At 46.2% G+C, this 21,866-nt stretch overlaps 1 long non-coding RNA gene across 1 annotated transcript in view; it reads left to right on the top strand.

Annotated features, from left to right (window-relative positions):
• Positions 1-608: 608 nt before the first annotated feature.
• The window catches only part of LOC139249036 (uncharacterized), a 42,705-nt gene continuing 21,447 nt past the window's right edge, over positions 609-21,866 (top strand). Inside the window, exon 1 of the long non-coding RNA XR_011591118.1 lies at positions 609-765. This is a non-coding gene — a long non-coding RNA (uncharacterized lncRNA). The remainder of the gene's footprint in view (positions 766-21,866) is intronic.

Below are 21,866 nucleotides of genomic sequence, written 5' to 3'. Positions count from 1 at the left end.
ATAAAACTATCACAAGGTTAAACATGAAAATTTTATAATGTACTTGGATATATAATTTTGGCCCTGAAATTCCGGCCTCGCTGGGTCTGTACGGAATACGTACGAACAGACCCGGCGAGGCCTCACAAAAACTAGTTTTTGGGGTGTGATGCGCATGCGCCGAAAACCGGATTTTCCGATCTGACAGATCCTCTACATCCCCAGAAGAAGGACATCCACGCGGGCGAGATTGGGCTATTTGCCCATCCCTTGCCCAGCGAATGTCCTTCGAACTCTTACGCCTGGTAAAAGCAGCTTTTACCAGCATAAGAGTTTTAAAACATATAAAAATAAAATTTAAATTTAAACCCTGTTCACTAAGGTAAGTTTATTTTAAACCCTATTAAAACACATTTTTTTTTAAATCCAAAAACGTTTTTTTTCTAAAACATTTAATTAACTTTAATTTCAATAAATTTTAAATATGTGTGGTGCTTTTTTAATTTATTATGTTGTGTTTGGGTGTTTTGGGGGTTATTATCACTGAAAATAATAGGAACTCGTAAAATGCGAATACTGTATTGGTGGTCCAGGCCCACGTGACTCCAGCTTCTCCGTCCGTATCTACAAGACATGGACGCGCTGCAAAGCACGGGGAAAGAAGGCCTCCGACCGGAATCCAAGGCGCTTCCGGGACCACCACGTACACCCGTAGAGAAATGTTGGGTTGGAAGCGTTCGTCCGGAATTTCAGGGCCATAAATTCACAGTGTTTAAATCATCATAGGTACAACAGTCATTGAAGTACATTAAGTAATCTTGGCATTAGCTGGAATTTACTTAATACTGTAAAGGTCAATGTGAAAGATTTCAGTATGTCTTAGCGAGGTTAAGTTTAGTCTGTATTTATTGTATTACTGACAAATTTCTAATATCAAGGCAGCCTTTCTGTGACATGAGCTTCAGAAATATAAGCTGTTCTTTGTAACAGGTTGGATGGCAGTTTATGCCTTCCTCTAAAAAGTTCGGGTTTCACATTGGGGATGCTTGCATCGGGTTGTCACCCAGACTCATCGAGTGTCATTTAAACCTAACCAGGCAGGCTGGAAATCCATTGAAGAATAAAATCGGGTGGGGTGTAAAATCAACACCACATCTGATCTCGTCAGTTTCCCGATGGGCGGGTTAGGTTGAAATTGTCCCCGTTGCTTTGCTCCTTTGCCTATCTTCTTATCCGAGCTGAAGTAACTTTGCATGCATGTTATTTCCCTATTATATTATTACTTTATTCTTTATGCTCAATGATTAGGGGGTGAAATTGGGGAGCACCCCTTTTGGGGCGCGAACTTTTAAAAGTTTGAAAAATTGGCGCAAGATGCTAATGATTTCAAACTTTTAATAAATTTGCCGTTTGCGCAATGGGCAGCAGGCAAGGCGGTGATTGGAACAGCGCAGCACACTGGGCCGTGAAGCACTGCCATGTTGAAAGGTTCCGTCACTCCCTTAAAGGGAAAGGCCATCACCACAGGCTCTGCAAAGGGAAAAAAACTTAACCTCTCCACAACTGCAGCTGCGATCCCACCCAATCAGCCTGGCTCTCAAGCAGAGTGCCGGGCTGATCGATCGCAGGCAGGAACCCGCGCAAAAAACCTGCCAGAGAGAAGGTCAATTTCGTGGAGAAATTTCGGGTCGGAGGCGTTCGTCCGAAAGAAGCCACCGATCGGAATTTCAGGGCCATAAAATTCACAGTGTTTAAATCATCAGCGGAGGTAATTTTTTACTTACTTCGGCCACCTCGCCTTTAAGCATCGCACAAGAAGTGGCCGGTCGCCCGATGCACACCTCCTGCACCTGCCGGTGTTTTCGCCCCGCGATGCTGCAGGAGGCGAATGTAATTTTGGGTCCAGGACGCTAGTTGGGTGATGCGCATGGCGATGACATCACGATCTCCGGGCGAAGGAGATTGAGGCGCAATGCCGTACCGCCGCCACAAAACCCCCGTTGAATTTAGCGGGAGTCGCTGATCTCGTCATGCCCAGTCACAAACCCATTTTCCCCTGGAGGCACTAACGAGAGGCACAAAGGAGCCCAATTTTTCCCCCTTAAGCAACAACAACTTGTATTTATATAGCGCATGTAACATAGTGAAATGTTCCAAGGCGCTTCACAGGAGTATTATGAGATAAAACATTTGACACAAAGCCGCATAAGTAGAAATTAGCCCAGGTGACCAAAAGCTTAATAAAAAAGGTATGTTTTAAGGAGCGTCTTGAAGGAGGATAAAGAGGTAGAGATTTAGGCAGGGAGTGCCAGAGCTTGGGGCCTAGGCAACAGAAGGCACGGCCACCAATGGTTGAGCGATTATAATCAGGGATGCTCAAGAGGGCAAAATTACTGGAGCGCAGATATCTCGGAGGATGGGGCGGGGAGATTGTGCAGCTGGAGGAGATTATAGCGATAGGGAGGGGCGAGGCCATGGAGGGATTTGTAATCAAGGATGAGAATTTTGAAATCGAGGTGTTGCTTAACCAGAAGCCAATGTAGGTCAGCGAACACAGGGGTGATGGGTGAGCGGGACTTGGTGCGCGTTAAGACATGAGCAGCTGAGTTTTGGATCACCTCTAGTTTATGTAGGGTAGATTGTGGGAAGCAGCCGGAGTGCATTGGAATAGTCAACAAATGCACGGATGAAGGCTTCAGCGGCGGATGAGCTGAGGCAAGGGCGGAAACGGGCGATGTTACCGAAATAGGTGGCCTTAGTTATGCTGCGGATATGTGGTCGAAAGCTCATTTCAGGGTCACATATGACACCAAGATTGCGAACAGTCCAGTTCAGCCTCAGACAGAAGTTGGGGAGAGGGATGGAGTCAGTGGCTGGGGAACGCAATTTGTGGTGGGGACTGAAAACAATGGCCTCGGTCTTCCCTATATTCAATTGGAGAAAATTTCTGCTCATCCAGAACTGGATGTCGGGCAAGCAATCTGACAATTTAGAGACCGTGGAGGGGGTCGAGAGAAGTAGTGGTGAGGTAGAGTTGGGTGTCATCAGCGTACATGTGGAAACTGACGCTGTGTTTTTGGATGATGTCACCAAGGGGCAACATGTTGATGAGAAATAGGAGGGGGCCAAGGATAGATCCTTGGAGGACACCGGAGATAACGATGCGAGGGCAGAAAGAGAAGCGTTGCAGGTGATTCTCTGGCTACGATTAGATAGATAAGAATGGAACCAGGTGAGTGCAGTCCCACCTAGCTGGACGATGGTGGAGAGGTGTTGGAGAAGGATGGAGTGGTCACCCGTGTCAAAGGCTGCAGACAAGTCAAGGAGGACGAGGAGGGATAGTTTACCTTTGTCACAGTCACAAAGGATGTCATTTGTGGCTTTGATGAGAGACGTTTCGGTACTGTGGCAGGCGCGGAAATCGGATTGGAGAGATTCAAACATGGAATTGCGGGAAAGATGGGCACAGATTTGGGAGGCGACAACACATTCAAGGACAATGGAGAGGAAAGGGAGGGTGGTGATGGGGCGGTAGTTTGCAAGGACAGAGAGGTCAAGGGTTGTTTTTTTGAGGAGAGGGGTGATGATGGCAGATTTGAGGGAGAGGGGGACAGTACCTGAGGAGACAGAGAACCATTAACAATGTCAGCTAACATTAAACTATTAACTAACAATTATGATACACTTCACAAGGATACTTTTGTTCAATTAAACACATTAACTTTCTTAGCATTCTAAATTTCACTCTCAGAATCTTTTCACTTTTGAAGAGCAGCTTCAAAAGCTTTTTACAACTTCCTTTACTATTTAACTATCATACAATCTTTCCTCTCAGCCACCCCAAAATCTTCTGGTTTAAGTCGCCACAGCATAACCTTAACTATCTTTATTTTCACTAAGGAAATACCATTTAAGGGAACATAGATATCAATATGATCACTTCCATCACATGGATTCTTTTTCAAGGTGTCAATCAATGAAATAGGCATGTGTCAGAAGCTTAAATTGCTCAATTTTAATAACTGTGACAAGGAACAGATTTCTAACAGAGTGTTATGCTTCTTTTTGCTGTCCCCCAGCTAAGAAAGAAAAAGCAAAACCGTACAACAGTATGGCGCCTTTAACATCATCAGGGAATTCAAAAACACTTCACAGCCAATTCATTACTTTGAAGCGTAGTCACTTGTTTTGTGGGCAAATGCAGCAGTCAATTTGCATTCATCAATGTCCTGCAAACAGGAATGTGATAAATGATCAGTTAATCTGTGTTGGTGACGTTTTTTTGAGGGATCTCTGTTGGTCAGGACACTTCCATGCTCTCCTTCCAAAAGTGTCGTGGGATTGTTTAATCATCATAACAGATATCTTTTCTGATGCCACAGTTTTTCAAGGTTTTTACTAGCTCATTAGCTTTATCTATTTTAGTCATGTTTCAGGACTTTTTGATCATATTTCCACATAAAGGATTTGGAAAAAAGTTACTTTTAATGTATTTTTTTTTTAAAGCAATTTGTATTTCTGCACATTTCATATCATCATAGGCAGTCCCTCGGAATCGAGGAAGACTTGCTTCCACTCTAAAAATGAGTTCTTATTTGACTGATACGAGAATTACAGTCTCTGTCACAGGTGGGACAGACAATCGTTGAGGGAAAGGGTGGGTGGGACAGGTTTGCCGCACTCTCCTTCCTCTGCCTGCGCTTGGTTTCTGCATGCACTCGCCGATGAGACTCAAGGTGCTCAGCGCCCTCCCGGATGCACTTCCTCCACTTAGGGCGGTCTTTAGCCAGGGACTCCCAGGTATCGGTGGGGATGTTGCATTTTATCAAGGAGGCTTTAAGGGTGTCCTTGAAACATTTCCTCTGCCCACTTTGGGCTCGTTTGCCATGAAGGAGTTCCGAGTAGAGCGCTTGCTTTGGGAGTTTTGTGTCAGGCATGCGAACAATGTGGCCCGCCCAGCGGAACTGGTCGAGTGTGGTCAGTGCTCCAATGCTGGGAACGTCGGCCTGGTCAAAACAAAGGTCCTCCACCAGCCTGTCCCCGCCGCACAGCACTGCCCCCCAGTCATCAAGATCCACAGCGCGGCCCTGGACAACATGGACCACTTCCCAAACCTCGGGAGCCTTTTATCAGCAAGGGCAGACATTGACGAGATTCAACACCGCCTCCAGTGCGCCAGTGTAATCTTCGGCCGCCTGAGGAAAAGAGTGTTCGAAGATCAGGCCCTCAAATCTGCCACCAAGCTCATGGTCTGCAAGTTTAAATAATCATCATCATCATAGGCAGTCCCTCGAACAAGAATGACTTGCTTCCACATGAGTTCACAGATGTTTCAATGAAGGACCCGATATTCCAGTTCTGAACTCCAGTTGAAAGGGTGGAAGATCCCTGTGTGTGGATTTTTTTAACGTGTGGTGACCGTTGCACAACAGCCAAAAACACAGGCTTGACAGAGCTAGGCCTTTAGCCAGTGGCAAGGGTTAACCGGCTAAAGGGTGGTTAATATACGAAACAATGTTTTTTTTTTCCAGAGTCTAAACAATAAATGGTTCATCATTGTGTCAGCTGTGGCTCAGTGGGTAGCACTTTTGCCACTGAGTCAGAAGGTTGTGGGTTCAAATCCCACTCCAGGGACTTGAGCACAAAAAAATCTAGGCTGACACTCCAGTGCAGTACTAAGGGAGTGCTGCATTGTCGGAGGTACAGTCTTTTGGATGAGACGTTAAACCGAGGCCCCGTCTGCTCTTTCAAGTAGACGTAAAAGATACCATGGCACTATTTCAAAGCAGAGAAGGGTCTTGGCTAATATTTATACCTCAATCAACATAACAAAAAAGAAGATTATCTGGTCATTATCACATTGCTGTTTGTGGGAGCTTGCTTGTGTGCAAATTGGCTGCCACATTCCAACCATGACTGCACTCCAAAAGTATTTCATTGGCTGTAAAGCTCTTTAGAGATGTCCGGTGGTCATGAAAGGTGCTATATAAATGCAAGTCTTTCTTTCTTATTAGATAGTCTGAGTAATTGTTAAACATCTTGTGATATCTTCACAGAGCACAGCACACACAGCTTCCTAACATGCAGGCTGCTCTCTCGGAACTCTCCGGAAAGCTGCCTGTTGTTTAATGATTAACTATGCAGCTGCAGTACACAATACGTCCACATCCACCGTGTGGAGCTACAAGCATTACAAGCTTACAAACATTACACTTCTCCCTCCTTAATGAAAAAGCCATCATAACAAACATCATAAATAACTTTCATTTTTATACATATTTACAAATTTAACTTTACCACTTGTTTTCTGTTTCGAAGAGGATACCTTCACTCTCGAACAGAACCTTCCAAACATGGTGTTGATTTCACACTCATTTGAGGCTCATCCTGAGGAACATTTTCCTTCATGGAATTTCCTTGATTTTCATTTGAACTCACTCTAACTTCAGGCTTTTTGTTTTCCTGACTTGGACTCAGACTTTCATTCTGATTCTCTCCTGGATTTGGCCATCCATTTGCAATATACTCATACACCTTTGACATCACTGGGTCACGTTTGGTTGCTCTACCAATCTCTTCAGCTGTGACTGACAGTTCATCAATGTATGAAAAATAAAACACTTCTTCCCTATCGGGTGTAACCTGTGATGGGGAAGGCAATCTAGACATTGTATCAGCATTACTGTGATCAGCTGATGGTCTGTATTCAATATCATATGTATATGCTGACAAAATCAAAGCCCATCTCTGCATTCAGGCTGCAGCTAATGTTGGAACTGGGAACTTTGGATGGAGGATTGCTGTTAGGGGCTTACGGTCCGTAACGATGGTAAATTTACGACCATACAAGTATTTGTGAAACTTCTTGACCCCAAAAATTAATGCCAAAGCTTCCCTTTCAATTTATGCATAATTACTCTCACTGGCACTGAGAGTGCGTGAAGCAAAAGCAATTGGTCTCTCCTCCCCACTACTTAATACATGAGAGATTACTGCCCCAACTCCATACAGAGAGGCATCACATGCTAGCTTAATCTCCTTAGATATGTTGTAGTGAACTAACATGGTGCTCTCTACCAATTTGTTTTTACACTCCTTGAATGCTGTTTCGCATACTTTTGACCAGTTCCACTGGACCTGTTTTTTCAAAAGTTCATTCATTGGATGTAATACTGTAGCCAAATTTGGTAGGAACTTCCCATCATAGTTCAAAAGACCCAAGAATGAATGAAGTTCAGTGACATTCCTGGGAGTGGGTGCATTTCTAATTGCATCCAATTTTTCCATGGTTGGATGTAAACCATCTTTGTCTACTCTGTACCCTAAGTACTCCACTGAATTTTTAAATAACTCACACTTACGAGCAGACACTCGTACTCTGTGCTTCTCTAGCCGTTTGAGGACTTCATTCAATACTTTATTATGAATTTGCCTATTTGGTGCTGAAATTAGTATGTCATCCAAATAACATACTACCCCTTCAATACCTAGCAAAATCTGGTTCATCACCCCTTGGAATATGGCAGGGGCGGAAGACACTCCAAACGGTAGCCTATTAAACTGATATAGGCCTAGATGAGTATTTATGGTCAAACATGACTTGGACTCCTCATCTAGTTCAAACTGTAAGTAGGCATTCGTAAGATCCGGTTTTGAGAAGATCTGACCACCTGTCAGTGTTGTGAACAAATCTTCTATATTCGGCAATGTATTGGGGACATTACCCTCTAGAACCTGGTTTACGGTTACCTTATAATCACCACACAATCTTACTTTACCATCAGACTTATGTACAGCAACAATGGGTGTAGCCCAATTACATCGATCTATCTTACAAATAATGTTCTCAGTCTCTAGTCTTTTGAGTTCTTGCTCAACTTTCTCCTTGAGTGCATATGGTACGGAACGTGGCTTGTAGTAAACCGATCTAGCGTCCTTCTGTACCCTGACACTCGCTTTGAAGTCTTGGATCGGACTGCCCATTTCGCAGAACACCTTCGGATACTGCTTGATAACCTCATCCGTTGATGAAAATCCCGCTTCCACACACAAAATCTTACTCCAATCCAGCTTCAGTGAGCTCAACCAATTTCTTCCGAGTAAAGCAGTCTTGTCTCCTTTCACTACCATTAGAGGAAAGTTCTGAAATTGATCTTTATATTTCACCGGTACGGTGATACGGCCTACTACTGGAATTTTCTCTCCCGAGTAGCCTCGCAGCTCTATCTTGGATTTCTCCAGTTGGAAATCACGCAATTTGTCGCGGTACAGTGACTCTGCTACTACACTCACGGAGGCACCCGTGTCAATTTCCATTGGTATCTTGAATCCCGCAACATCTATGTGGATTTTGATACCTTCCGAATCGCTGTCCGTTAACCTCGTGCTCCTGATGACGTGCAATTCTAACATCTCCTCGTCCTGTTGTTCTTCTTCCATGCTATGTAGTCTCTTTGGATTTCGACTCATAGCTTTGAACGCTGGACTCATAGTTTTAAAAGCTGGTTTACCCTTCAGTCGGCATGCCTTCGCAAGACGTCCAGTCTTTCTGCAGAAGAAACACTCTGCCTTCATGTATGGACAACTTTGAGCAATGTGTTGTCCCAGGCACCTATAGCATGACTTTGACGCTCTGTTAGAATTTTTAGTTTCTGAGACTTTCAGCCATGGCCGTCTTTACTTTGAACCTGTAGGTGATTTACCTCGGTTGACTGATAACCGTAATCATTATTTAATTCTCGGGAATATTGTTCAGCCATGCCCATCGACCTCGCTGTCTGACAAGCAATCTCAAAAGTTAAGTCATCTGTCGTCAATAACTTCCTTCTGATCGCATCATTTTTCACCCCACAAACAAAACGATCCCGTAATGCTCGGTTTTGAAAGTTTCCAAAATTACAGCGCATCGATAGCTTTTTTAATACTGTAATGTAATCAGCAATACTTTCATCCGCCTTTTGATTCCGAATCCCAAAACGATAGCTTTCAGCAATATCTAACGGTTTGGGGTTATAGTGCTGCTCCAGCTTCGTTAAAATCTCTTTAAGCGTTGTGTCCTTTGGCTCGTCAGGCGCAAACAGATTTACAAGGGTTTCGTATAATGCAGGTCCTGCCACCGATAAGAAAATCGCTTTCTTACGTTCCAACACAGCCCGGTTCTAGACTGCATTGTCTGGAACTTCAATTATGTTATTTGCAGTGAATTACATTTCTAGCCGATCCACATACGCTTTAAAACGTTCCCGGTCGTGTCTATATTCACCCAAATATCCCAATAAACCTGCCATTTTAATCTCTAGCTGTTCACACCGTGTGCTGTTTTTTTACCTTGGATTTTGTAGCTTTTTTTTCAAAGACAGAAACTTTCAAAGTCTTCTGTCGGCTGGCTGAATCCTTCACCAACAAAATTTAAGCTTTAAACTTCCGAAAAATCTCATCCTCGGTCGCCAAATGTGATATCTTCACGGAACACAGCACACACAGCTTCCTAACATGCAGGCTGCTCTCTCGGAACTCTGGAAAGCTGCCTGTTGTTTAATGATTAACTATGCAGCTGCAGTACACAATACGTCCACATCCACAGTGTGGCGCTACAAGCATTACAAGCTTACAGACATTACACATCTCTCACTCATTAGCTGGAATTTTCACATTACAGAGCTTGCGGGTTTGGCAGCTAAAAGCTCTGAAATTGATAGCGCATCGGGAACCTGCTGTCATCCCACCGACTTCTGGCATTCACTGGGACATGTTTCAAGGCGCACCACAGACCCGCTCGGGAGAGGCGTCGACCTCATTGAGGTAGCTACCTGCTCGTTTAGAGTTCCTTAACAGCCTTTATAATGTGAGGTTTCATCTTTAACTGGTTGTGCATGGGATTCACGGACCACGGGAAGCTCGCCTGTGAAGGAGAGGCGCGACTCAGTGTGCATTGTGCTAGTTCATTAAGTGACAGCTGGAAAAAGCACGTAAATACTCACACCTTACACCCGCTTCCTTGTCTAAGGGAAAGGCTCTTGCTGACACCATTTTGTGCAGAGATTTTGCTTTCAGGAGTTTGCAGGTGAATTCTGCAACTTCGGAAGCCACTCTCACACACATTGCAAGTCACTCTCACTATATTGGAGGATTGTGCCTCTGATCTCCACTTCACCAGGCATCCATCAGATCAGCCTGTGTGCTGTTTATGCTGTTTCATCTTGGACATTAGATTCCGATCAAGATGAGCCCCAGCAGCAACAACACCAGCCACGCCAGCAGCAACAGCAACAACACCAGCAGCCACAGGAGAGAGGGGATCAGCACTGGAGGCGATACCCCCAACATAGGGTATACAGGCAGAGGATGAGCTTCCCGGACATGACTGCTTAGCAGTGCTTCAAGAGGCTCAGGCTATCATGCCAGGTCGTCGTAGACATTTGTAGCTTGCTGGAAGAAGACCTGTTGCCCAGAAGTCCTGGTGGACACGCCTTACCAGGCTTCAATGTGCAGCTCGTCTGCAACTACAAAAAGATCATGATTGTGTGTGCCAGATTTCTTGACAGCTTTCATGACTCTTGTGCTGTGCCAGCCCACTCTCCCTCAGCTCTTCACACCTATAAACAGACTTACTTGCTAGCTGCTTGGAGACAAGGGCTATCCACTGAAGACGTGGCTGATGACATAGTTGAGGAGGCCAAGCATTGAGGCCAAGGAGTGTTTTAATGATAGCCACATGTCCACCAGATGTGTCATAGAGCAAGCAATCGGCATGTTGATGATGCACTTTAGATGCCTTGACAGATCTGGAGGAGTCCTTTAGTATGCGCCAGCCAGGGTCTCCAGAATTATCGTTGTATGCTACGTGTTGCACAACATAGCGCAGCAGCGACGATTGGAGTTGCAGGAGGAGCAAGGCGCAGAGCGCACACAGCCTCTTCGGAGGAGGAATCTAAGGCAGAGATGCCACCAGCAGCGGCGCATATTGCTGCCCGGGAGGCCCAGGATGGCCTCATAATGGCCCCATTTACTTAACTTGCACCAGTGCACCCGTATGGCTCCCAGATTCTGTACCAACTTCCCACAAGACACCCAACAACGCCACAAAGCAGTCCTAAAATGACCAAGCTATTCCTGTCAACCAAACCCCCATTGCTTGAGGTTAAGGAATGTCTCACCATTCAGTCCAAGTGACAAAGCCACTTCCCAGGTGTTGTGTCCTTAGATGCTCTAGTAATGACTCCACAAGGCAATGTGTTGCACTTGAACTGTAGTGACCTTAGTCCTTTATTAGTTAACTTCAGAGTGAGGATCACACCTGGTGGTCTGCCCTTTATACTGGGCCAGGCACACCTGTACAGGTAACCTACAAGTTTCCCACTGCTGTGCCCTCTGGTGGCACACCTGTGATAGTTCCAACAGTAGCCATGTAGGATACATGACATCATTACCCCCTGAGCCTTTAGTACAAATCGCCTCTGCATTGACTGTGCTCTGGGCTTAGCTCTATGTGGGCTCTGTCTGGTTGACCCTTGGCAGGTCACTTCAATCTTGGGTGAGTGGTTGGTACTGTAACGTGCTGGTGGTTGCTGTTCGTGTGTGTGTCCCTGACCACTCCATTCTCCCCCCACCCCGCCACATTGATTATGGCTGGGGCTCCTAGCAGTGATGTACATTCACGTTCAGGAAAATGGGTTTTGCATTGTTTTTGTGGTTCCGTGGTATGACAAGTACTTTAGATGCCTTATTGATGCAGTGACCGGTGCATGAGGGCAAGCTAGTTCCAGAGCTGCTGGGTTGTGTCCCTGCAGTCTGGTGGTGGCTCAGTGCCCGGTGCTGGCAGTGGGAACCCGGTTGGCTCGCGTATCCTGCTCTCGGGGCTGTTGCCGTGGTCCCTAGCGTTGGGCCGGTTCACAGATGTCTGTGACCTCCCTGTTCTTTCTTTGCGCCCTGGGTCACAGCTGTTCCCTGAGGAGCTGTCGTCGAGCAGTGCACAGGGAACTGCTGACTCGTTAGCCCGAGTGTCGTTTGGTTTGGGATCCTGGCTGGTGCCTGTTACCTTTTGAGGAACTGTGGCGAGTGAACCCTACATTTACGGGTATGGCCTTGGTGGCGATGGGGTCTGGGGACTGCGCCTTAGTGCCCTCTGCTCCTTTAGGCTCGTGGCAGTTGGTGCCATCGGGTGCCTGAGAGGTGGAACCAATCAGGGGGATGGTATCGATACCGGTGCCGTTGCCCTGCTGAGATCGCTTGCTCTGCAGCTCGTGTGTATCAGCTGCTTGTGGCCACACTCCATGGTGCATTACTCTGGTCCCCGGGACACAGGCTGCAGCATTGAGTAGCTCGCTGGACCTGTGTTTTCCCAATGGGCGTCTGCCCGCTGTATTGACCGCATGCAGTTGAACCCCTTTTCACTACTTTTCACAACTTGTGCTGCACACACTGTGGGTCCGAATGCGATTGCGCGACTTTTTCTCACTGGTTGTATGTGCATAGTTCAGATCATCCATTACACATTTTACATAATCGCGCGATTTTTTCTTCGCTGGTTGCGTATATACAATTCGGATTATCATTTACACATTTTACATGAACCATACACTTTTGTTTTCTGACTTACAATTACTGTTACATTGCTTAATTGTGTGGAACTGTCCCTTTAATTGTGGTGGGTTGCCGGCCTCCTTTAAGAGAGCCTTGCTTTCTTTACCCCAATCCACTTCTCCATTTGGTGCCACGTGTTGCTCCATCAGCACTGCACCTCGTGGTCTGGCCGCGGCCAACATTGTCTTCAGCGCCTCACAGTTCAGTTCATCCATCGTGGTTTGGGCACCATCTTTCCTCTATCCACGATGTCGACTGCGGTGATCCTCTTCTCCCCGGGTTCTGCCTCCAAGCTTGGAAGTCGCCTTTGGATCCGATTTTCTTCCTCCGGAGTGCTGCCACTGGAACCTGGAAGGTGCGTTCGGGTCGTCTCAGCTGGATCATCTCCACGCAGTCGTGCTGAGCGGTCAGTGTCTCGGGTGCCGTGCTGGTCTGCTCTCTGGTGCCAGATCCAACCTCAGGTGAGGGCTTGCTTTGCTCGGAGCGCAGAGGGCTTCGATCGCTGGAGGGGTGAAGTCTCCCCATTTCCAATGGATCTTCTCCATCCACCTTCTGCCGAGCAGCGTCGGTCCATCACCTGCAATAATCCACAGAGGTAACTTGTGCACCGTGCCATCATGGAGTACCTTTACATTTGTGCTACCAACGACTGGGATGATTTCATCTGTGTAGGTGCGCAGCTTTGCCTGAACCGGAACCAACTCGGGTCATTCAGCCAGATTGTCCCATAGCCTCTCAAAGGCTCCTTGATTCATCACTGACTGGCTCGCCCCTGTGTTCACTTCCATGAAGACTGGAACTCCCTCTATCTCGACTTCCATCTTAAGCAGGGAACACTCGGTGGTGCAGGTAAACATGCTATGTACATCCCCGTGGGTCTGGGCTGCCACTCTGCCTATCGATTCATAATCCACGCTGGATTCATGGCCATCTGCAGACTCTTCATTGACACAGTGAGTCATATTTCTCTTACACATTCGCTGGAGGTGGCCCTTTGTGCTGCAGCCTTTGCATACATAGTCTTTAAAACGGCACTGGTGAACCCTGTGATTCCCTCTGCAACTCCGCTACATGATTAGCCCCCCCTCGGCGGACTCTGAGTTAAGGGACTCAGGGGCCTGTTCTCTCTTCCCTGAGAGGGTTCGCGCTCTACAGTCCAACCTCTAAACAGCGCCAGTCTGTGCACAGTACCTGCCAGGTTTGAGTCCTGAGGGTAAGTCATCTGCCTAGAGCCGCAGGTCGAGGTCATGAATGACTGGCTCACAGAGATGACCTTCTGCAGTGTGACTGTGGTATCTGCCGACAGTAGCTTGTGAAGAAGGCCCTCATGGCCAATTCCAATGACAAAAATGTCCCGCAGCGCTTCATTGAGGTGGTTGCCGAACTCGCATGGTTCTGCCAGCCTCCTGAGGTCTGCGGCGTACTTTGCGACTTCCTGGCCTTTGGGCCGTCGGTGGGTGTAGAACCATTGTCTGGCTGTGAGACTGCTCTCCTTGGGCTTTAGCTGCTCATAGATCAGGGTTCTGAGCTCCTTATATGACTTGGTCGTTGTCTTTGCTGGTGCCAGCAAGTCCCTGACGAGGCCATAGACGTTGGGCCCACAACTAGTCAGCAGGATAGCGCGGCACTTATCAGCCAGTGTGGCCGGGTCGTCTCCTGTCAAGTCGTTTGCTGTGAAGAAATGTTCTAGCCGCTCCACAAAGGCATCACAATCAGCGAACTGCTGCAACGTACCAAGGGTAGCCATTTCCGCGTGAAAGTTCGTAATCTTGTCACCAATTGTTGTGTCCCTAGATGCTCTAGTCATGACTCCATGAGGCAATGTGTTGCACTTGAACTGTAGTGACCTTAGTCCTTTAATAGTTAACTCCAGAGTGAGGATCACACCTGGTGGCCTGCCTTTTATACTAGGCCAGGCACACCTGTACAGGTAACCTACAAGTCTCCCACTGCTGTGCCCTCTGGTGGCACACCTATTGATAGTACCAACAGTAGCCATGTAGGATATATGACACCAGGTAGCAGGCAAAAATGGACAAAGTGGGAAAGTAGTGCAAAGAAATAAATTTATGTGCGTCATAAATAGAACTGAAACTTTACACTAACGTTTTGGCAAACACCCATGTGCATACCCTTGTGTATCTACGATTGTGTCTTTTTTCTTTTCTGCATGCTTCTACGAGGTGCAACCCCTATGGCTTCAGCAGAGGTAGAGGCAGGCTGCTCACTTCCCTGCTGCGACTGCACAGACACTTTTGGCAGATGTCTTCTGGGTTTTAGGGCCCTTGAGGGCCTCACCAAAGACCGCTCCTCCTGCAACTGTTCAGGGACATTGGGATCCAAGGCGGCATGTGGGAGGCAATGGGGGAGATGTGAGAACGCTTTGAGAGGAGCCCCCACTTCCACGTCCCCTCTCACTATCATCCCTCTCATGGGCCACCCGCAATTCAATGCTAGCAAGTGAGCATGAATGCCCAAGTCTACTTTGGTATCCCTCCTAGAGATGAGTTCAATGAGCATCTGCAATCTGTTGTTCACAGCAAGCATGTTCTCATTTGACTGGAATATTTGCTGCTCCATGCAGATGGCCATCCTTTCCATGGAACAGCACATCGTTGCCATCGCCTGCGACATGGTGCTGTCCATGTTGGAGACGGACTCCTCCATTCTCCCAGCAATCGAGCACATCACGGCTGGAAAAGCTGCCAGAGCCTCGCACATTTATTGCTGCTCCTCTAAGATCAACCTCTTTGTCGACAGCCCCCGAGATTCATCATCTACATCCAGCTGAGCATAGCTGGGAGCATCCTGTGTCCTCCGGCGAGGACTTTGCACTGCTGGCCTTGTCTCCACCATCTACTCTTGCTTACTGTAAAGGGTTAAAGAATACAGTTGTTGTGAAGCCTATGTCACAGACAGGTCAAGAGGAACAAAAGGCGGGGCCACTGGAGCATGCTTGTTCAAGATGTCGGACAAAATGAGGACGTGTCTACGTGCGTTGAACTTACGATTTGCGGACTTGTTTGTTCAGCAAAAAAACAATAGTTTAAACTTATGTGAACAAAAACGATTGGAGTTATTTAGTCAGATAATCAGAACTTTGAACGATAACAGAAGAGGGATTGTGAACATTCAAACGCAAAAGTAGAAAACCCAAGAAGGATGTTGAGCTTGGGTAGGTGGACGTAAATGTGGGCTGGAGCCTAACACTTTATTAGCTAAAAAAAACAAGACGACACATGCTACTCTGTCCATTGACTGAACGGGTAATAACCATTCAGGAACTATAAATTCCTGCTGTGACATACGAAATGTATTGATCTCTGCTGTGCACTAATAAAAGGTTTACTGGAACCAATTGGTATCAAGTCCAAATCCTTACTTCACTTGTGATCTGTTAAGATACCAGATGGCAACACTACTCTAAGTCTCACTTGTTCCATCGAGGTGCATGTATCTGCGATGGGTCTGGGTGCGCGTGGGTCTGGTGATGATGTAACCTCAGAGAGTGGAACTTCCTCTGAGGAGTCGTCTTCCTCCTCTGGCTGGACAGTGGGGTTGTGGGGGGAGGGTGGCACTTGATGGACTTGTGGGAGAGCAAAGGCATGAATTAGAAATGTAATGATAAGAATGTGCAACGTTAGCATTCTGCACATGAAGACATTTCACGCTGTTGACATCAATCACCATGAGTGACGGTTGTATGTCATGTGGCTGTATATTTAATTCTGTCACCAGGTTGCTGGGAGGGCCCCCTCTCTCTGTCTCCCATCGCTAGCAGCACTGCAACTTTAATGATTTGCAGCGCCTCCTCCTCTGCTGTTCAGTGAGTTGGTCTTAACGCAGGTAAATGGTACACAGCCAGATAGGGAATGGATGACCGACAGGAAGAGCAGTGCAAGGAAAGTAGTGCAGGGGTCCCCTGCGGTCATCCCCCTGCAAAACAGATACACCGCTTTGAGTACTGTTGAGGGGGATAACTCATCAGGGGAGGGCAGCAGCAGCCAAGTTCATGGCACCGTGGGTGGCTCTGCTGCACAGAAGGGCAGGAAAAAGAGTGGGAGAGCGATAGTGATAGGAGATTCAATTGTAAGGGGAATAGATAGACGTTTCTGCAGCCGCAACCAAGACTCCAGGATGGTATGTTGCCTCCCTGGTGCAAGGGTCAAGGATTTCTCGGAGCGAGTGCAGGGCATTCCGAAAAGGAAGGCTGAACAGCCAGTTGTCGTGGTGCATATAGGTACCAACGATATTGGTAAAAAATGGGATGAGGTCCTACAAGACGAATTTAGGGAGCAAGGAGCTAAATTAAAAAGTAGGACCTCAAAAGTAGTAATCTCAGGATTGCTACCAGTGCCACGTGCTAGTCAGACTGGAATCGCAGGATAGCTCAGATGAATAAGTGGCTTGAGGAGTGCTACATAAGGGAGAGATTCAAATTCCTGGGACATTGGAACGGTTCTGGGGGATGTGGGACCAGTACAAACCGGATGGTCTGCACCTGGGCAGAACCGGAACCAATGTCCTAGGGGAGTGTTTGCTAGTGCTGTTGGGGAGGAGTTAAACTAATATGGCAGGGGGATGGGAACCTATGCAGGGAGACAGAGGGAAGTAGAATGGGGGCAGAAGCAAAAGATAGGAAGAAGAAAAGTAAAAGTGGAGGGCAGAGAAACCTAAACCTAAGGCAAAAAGCAAAAAGGGCCACATTACACCAAAATTCTAAAAGGGGCAACGTGTGTGAGAAAGACAAGCCTGAAAGCTCTGTGCCTCGATGTGAGGAGCATTAGGAATAAGGTGGACGAATTAACTGCGCAGATAGCAGTTAACGGGTATGATATAATTGGCATCGCGGAGACATGGCTCCAGGGTGACCAAGGCTGGGAACTCAACATCCAAGGGTATTCAACATTTAGGAAGGATAGACAGAAAGGAAATGGAGGTGGGTTGGCATTGCTGGTTAAAGAGGAAATTAATACAATAGTAAGAAAGGACATTAGCTTGGATGATGTGGAATCGGTATGGTTGGAGCTGTGGAATACCAAGGGGCAGAAAACGCTAGTGGGATTTGTGTACAGACCACCAAACAGTAGTAGTAAGGTTGGGGACAGCATCAAACAAGAAATTAGGGATGCATGCAATAAAGGTACAGCAGTTATCATGGGTGACTTTAATCTACATATTGATTGGGCTAACCAAACTGGTAGCAGTGTGGTGGAGGAGGATTTCCTGGAATGTATTAGGGATGGTTTTCGAGACCAATATGTCGAGGAACCAACTAGGGAGCTGGCCATCCTAGATTGGGTGATTTGTAATGAGAAAGGACTAATTAGCAATCTTCTTGTGCGAGGCCCCTTGGGGAAGAGTGACCATAATATTGTAGAATTCTTTATTAAGATGGAGAGTGACACAGTTAATTCAGAAACTAGGGTCCTGAACTTAAAGAAAGGTAACTTCAGTGGTTTGAGGCGTGAATTGGCTAGAATAGACTGGCAAATGATACTTAAAGGGTTGACGGTGGATAGGCAATGACAAACATTTAAAGATCACATGGATGAACTTCAGCAATTGTACATCCCTGTCTGGAGTAAAAATAAAATGGGGAAGGTGGCTCAACCGTGGCTAACAAGGGAAATTAAGGAGAGTGTTAAATCCAAGGAAGAGGCATATAAATTGGCCAGAAAAAGCAACAAACCTAAGGACTGGGAGAAATTTAGAATTCAGCAGAGGACAAAGGGTGTAATTAAGAGAGGGAAAATAGAGTACGAGAAGAAGCTTGCCGGAACATAAAAACTGACTGCAAAAGCTTCTATAGACATGTGAAGAGAAAAAGATCAGTGAAGACAAACGTAGGTCCCTTGCAGTCAGTTTCAGGTGAATTTGTAATGGGGAACAAAGAAATGGCAGACCAATTGAACAAATACTTTAGTTCTGTCTTCACGAAGGAAGACACAAATAACCTTCTGGAAGTACGAGGGGACCGAGTGTCTAGTGAGAAGGAGGAACTGAAGGATATCCTTATTAGGCGGGAAATTGTGTTGGGGAAATTGATGGGATGAAGGCCGATAAATCCCCGGGGCCGATAGTCTGCATCCCAGAGTACTTAAGAAGTGATTCTAGAAATAGTGGATGAATTGGTGATCATTTTCCAACAGTCTATCGACTCTGGATCAGTTCTTATGGACTGGAGGGTAGCTAATGTAACACCACTTTTTAAAAAGGGAGGGAGAGAGAAAACGGGTAATTATAGACCAGTTAGCCTGACATCAGTAGTGGGGAAAATGTTGGAATCAAGTATTAAGGATGAAATAGCAACGCATTTGGAAAGCAGTGACAGGATCGGTCCAAGTCAGCATGGATTTATGAAGGGGAAATCATGTTTGACAAATCTTCTGGAATTTTTTAAGGATGTAACTAGTAGAGTGGACAAGGGAGAACCAGTGGATGTGGTGTGCTTGGACTTTCAAAAGGCTTTTGACAAGGTCCCACACAAGAGATTGGTGTGCAAAATCAAAGCACATGGTATTGGGGGTAATATACTGACGTGGATAGAGAACTGGTTGGCAGACAGGAAGCAGAGAGTTGGGATAAATGGGTCCTTTTCAGAATGCCAGGCAGTGACTAGTGGGGTGCCGCAAGGCTCAGTGCTGGAACCCCAGCTCTTTACACTATACATCAATGATTTGGATGAAGGAATTGAGTGTAATATCTCCAAGTTTGCAGATGACACTAAACTGGGTGGCGGTGTGAGCTGTGAGGGGGACGCTAGGAGTCTGCAGGGTGACTTGGACAGGTTAGGTGAGTGGGCAAATGCATGGCAGATGCAGTATAATGTGAATAAGTGTGAGGTTATCCACTTTGGGGGCAAAAACGCGAAGACAGAATATTATCTGAATGGCGGAAGATTAGGAAAAGAGGAGGTGCAACGAGACCTGGGTGTCATGGTTCATCAGTCATTGAAAGTTGGCATACAGGTGCAGCAGGCAGTGAAGAAGGCAAATGGTATGTTGGCCTTCATAGCTAGGGGATTTGAGTATAGGAGCAGGGAGGTCTTACTGCAGTTGTACAGGGCCTTGGTGAGGCCTCACCTGGAATACTGTGTTCAGTTTTGGTCTCCTAATCTGAGGAAGGACGTTCTTGCTATTGAGGGAGTGCAGCGAAGGTTCACCAGACTGATTCCCGGGATGGCAGGACTGACATATGAGGAGAGACTGGATCAACTGGGCCTTTATACATTGGAGTTTAGAAGGATGAGAGGGGATCTCATAGAAACATATAAGATTCTGATGGGACGTGACAGGTTAGATGCGCTACAATGTTCCCGATGTTGGGAAAGTCCAGAACCAGGGGACACAGTCTTAGGCTAAGGGGTAGGCCATTTAGGACTGAGATGAGGAGAAACTTCTTCACTCAGAGAGTTGTTAACCTGTGGAATTCCCTGCCGCAGAGAGTTGTTGATGCCAGTTCATTGGATATATTCAAGAGGGAGTTAGATATGGCCCTTACGGCTAAGGGGATCAAGAGGTAGGGAGAGAAAGCAGGAAAGAGGTACTGAGGGAATGATCAGCCATGATCTTATTGAATGGTGGTGCAGGCTCGAAGGGCCAAATGGCCTACACCTGCACCTATTTTCTATGTTTCTATGTTTCTGCTGGAGTCAAGTTGGTGTAAATTGGAGGGCGATCTCCAGTTCGTTACTTCTTCTCCTGCAAGGAGGGAAAGAAGGGAACTTTGAGTGAGAGTGATGGAATGAGTGTAAGCAATGGATGAGCTACATCTGCAGAGGGTGACTGAGGGAGTGGCACGACATTTCCAAATAGCCTCCTTCTGTGGCGTTATTTCCTATGATTGCAATAGGATGAGGGTAAGTTTCAGTGGCGGTTAGTCAAATGGGGATGTGAGAAGGTGCACAGAGAGTGAGGTATGGGTGCATCTTGTAAGGTAGGTTGGTGTGAGGAATGATGTGCAGAAGTCGGCATGGAAAGGCAAAGTGATGGAGTTGGGGTGACATGCACATCAGGTTCCAGTTGAATGTGGCATTGCACTCACCTTTCCTGACTTCATGTGGTCATGAAGTCTTTTGCGGCACTGGATCCAGGACCGTATATACAGCAACCATGAATTCGTAACAAGACCCACAACATATTAGTCACTCTATCAATATATAGTTTTGTTGGACCACAGTTGATACAAGCGCATATGAATCCTTTGTGGCACAGATTTCAAAATAACCCTATTAGTTTTGCTCGATTGCCTGCAGTATGGCCAAAATAACTAGCTTTCCTACAAATGTGTCCAGAATGCTCTAGTTTTCCTAAACTTACTTATATTCTACTGTTAAATTCTACTTTTGCAACTTAAATAATTGCCTTGAATTTGCAGTCGGAGGCTTACCGGGAAGATGCCTCCGATCTGCAAATAAAATGCCTGTATACCTGGTGGTCCAGGAGACTCGCGGTCCTGAGCCTCTCCAGGTACCCGCTGTTAGAGGCCCACGTATCCCAGGGACGCAGGTGATTCGCAAGTGCCCCTGGGATTATGTGGGATAGCGTAACGAATGACAGAAGGGGATCCCCATTCATGCTTATGGGGATTCCGTATGTACCCATAAGCATGAATGGGAATACCCCAAAAATATTTCTACACTTCAAATAAATAAAACATCACATATTTAAAATCAATTAAAATGGCATTGAATTTAATATTTAAAACAAAAATGTAAATTTTTTGAAAAATAAATTTACATGTTTTAACAGGGCTAAAAATTAACTTGCCTTATTTCACAAATTATTGATAACATTTTAATTTTGGCTTTTTTTAAGCTCTTACGCTGGTAAAAGAAGCCAGGCATAAGAATTTCACAAGCATTCATTGGGCAGAAGTTTGCACCAGCGGATGCCCTTTTCCCGGGATTTGTGCGATTTGTCAAGAAGATTCTTGATAGCTTGCAAGTTCCACGTTTTTGCGCATAGGCTTCGCGTGTAAAAGCCCGGAATTTGCATGGCTCCTATGGATGCGTGTGTACCTCGTACTTACCCGTAGGGGCCACAAATTACGGCCCATTATGCTCTGTAGTCTTGACAGGTTTCCTCTAGAGGCTTTTTCTTAATTGTCTCAAAAGTTTCATGATCACTTTTCCTGCAACATTTCTCACATACATATATTGATGGAACTTTCAACATGCAAATTACAGCTGCAAGTTAGTTTTGTATTTGGGAACAGCTGAATTGAATTGCTGTAAGTCTTGTATGGCACACACTATGGATATTATTCCTGAATGGTCAGAGTGTAGTATTTTATCACTGGGA

Source organism: Pristiophorus japonicus, chromosome 2 (genome assembly GCF_044704955.1).
Source record: "Pristiophorus japonicus isolate sPriJap1 chromosome 2, sPriJap1.hap1, whole genome shotgun sequence".
NCBI classification, from domain to species: Eukaryota; Metazoa; Chordata; class Chondrichthyes; family Pristiophoridae; genus Pristiophorus; species Pristiophorus japonicus.
This window is presented reverse-complemented; position numbering and strand designations above follow the sequence as displayed.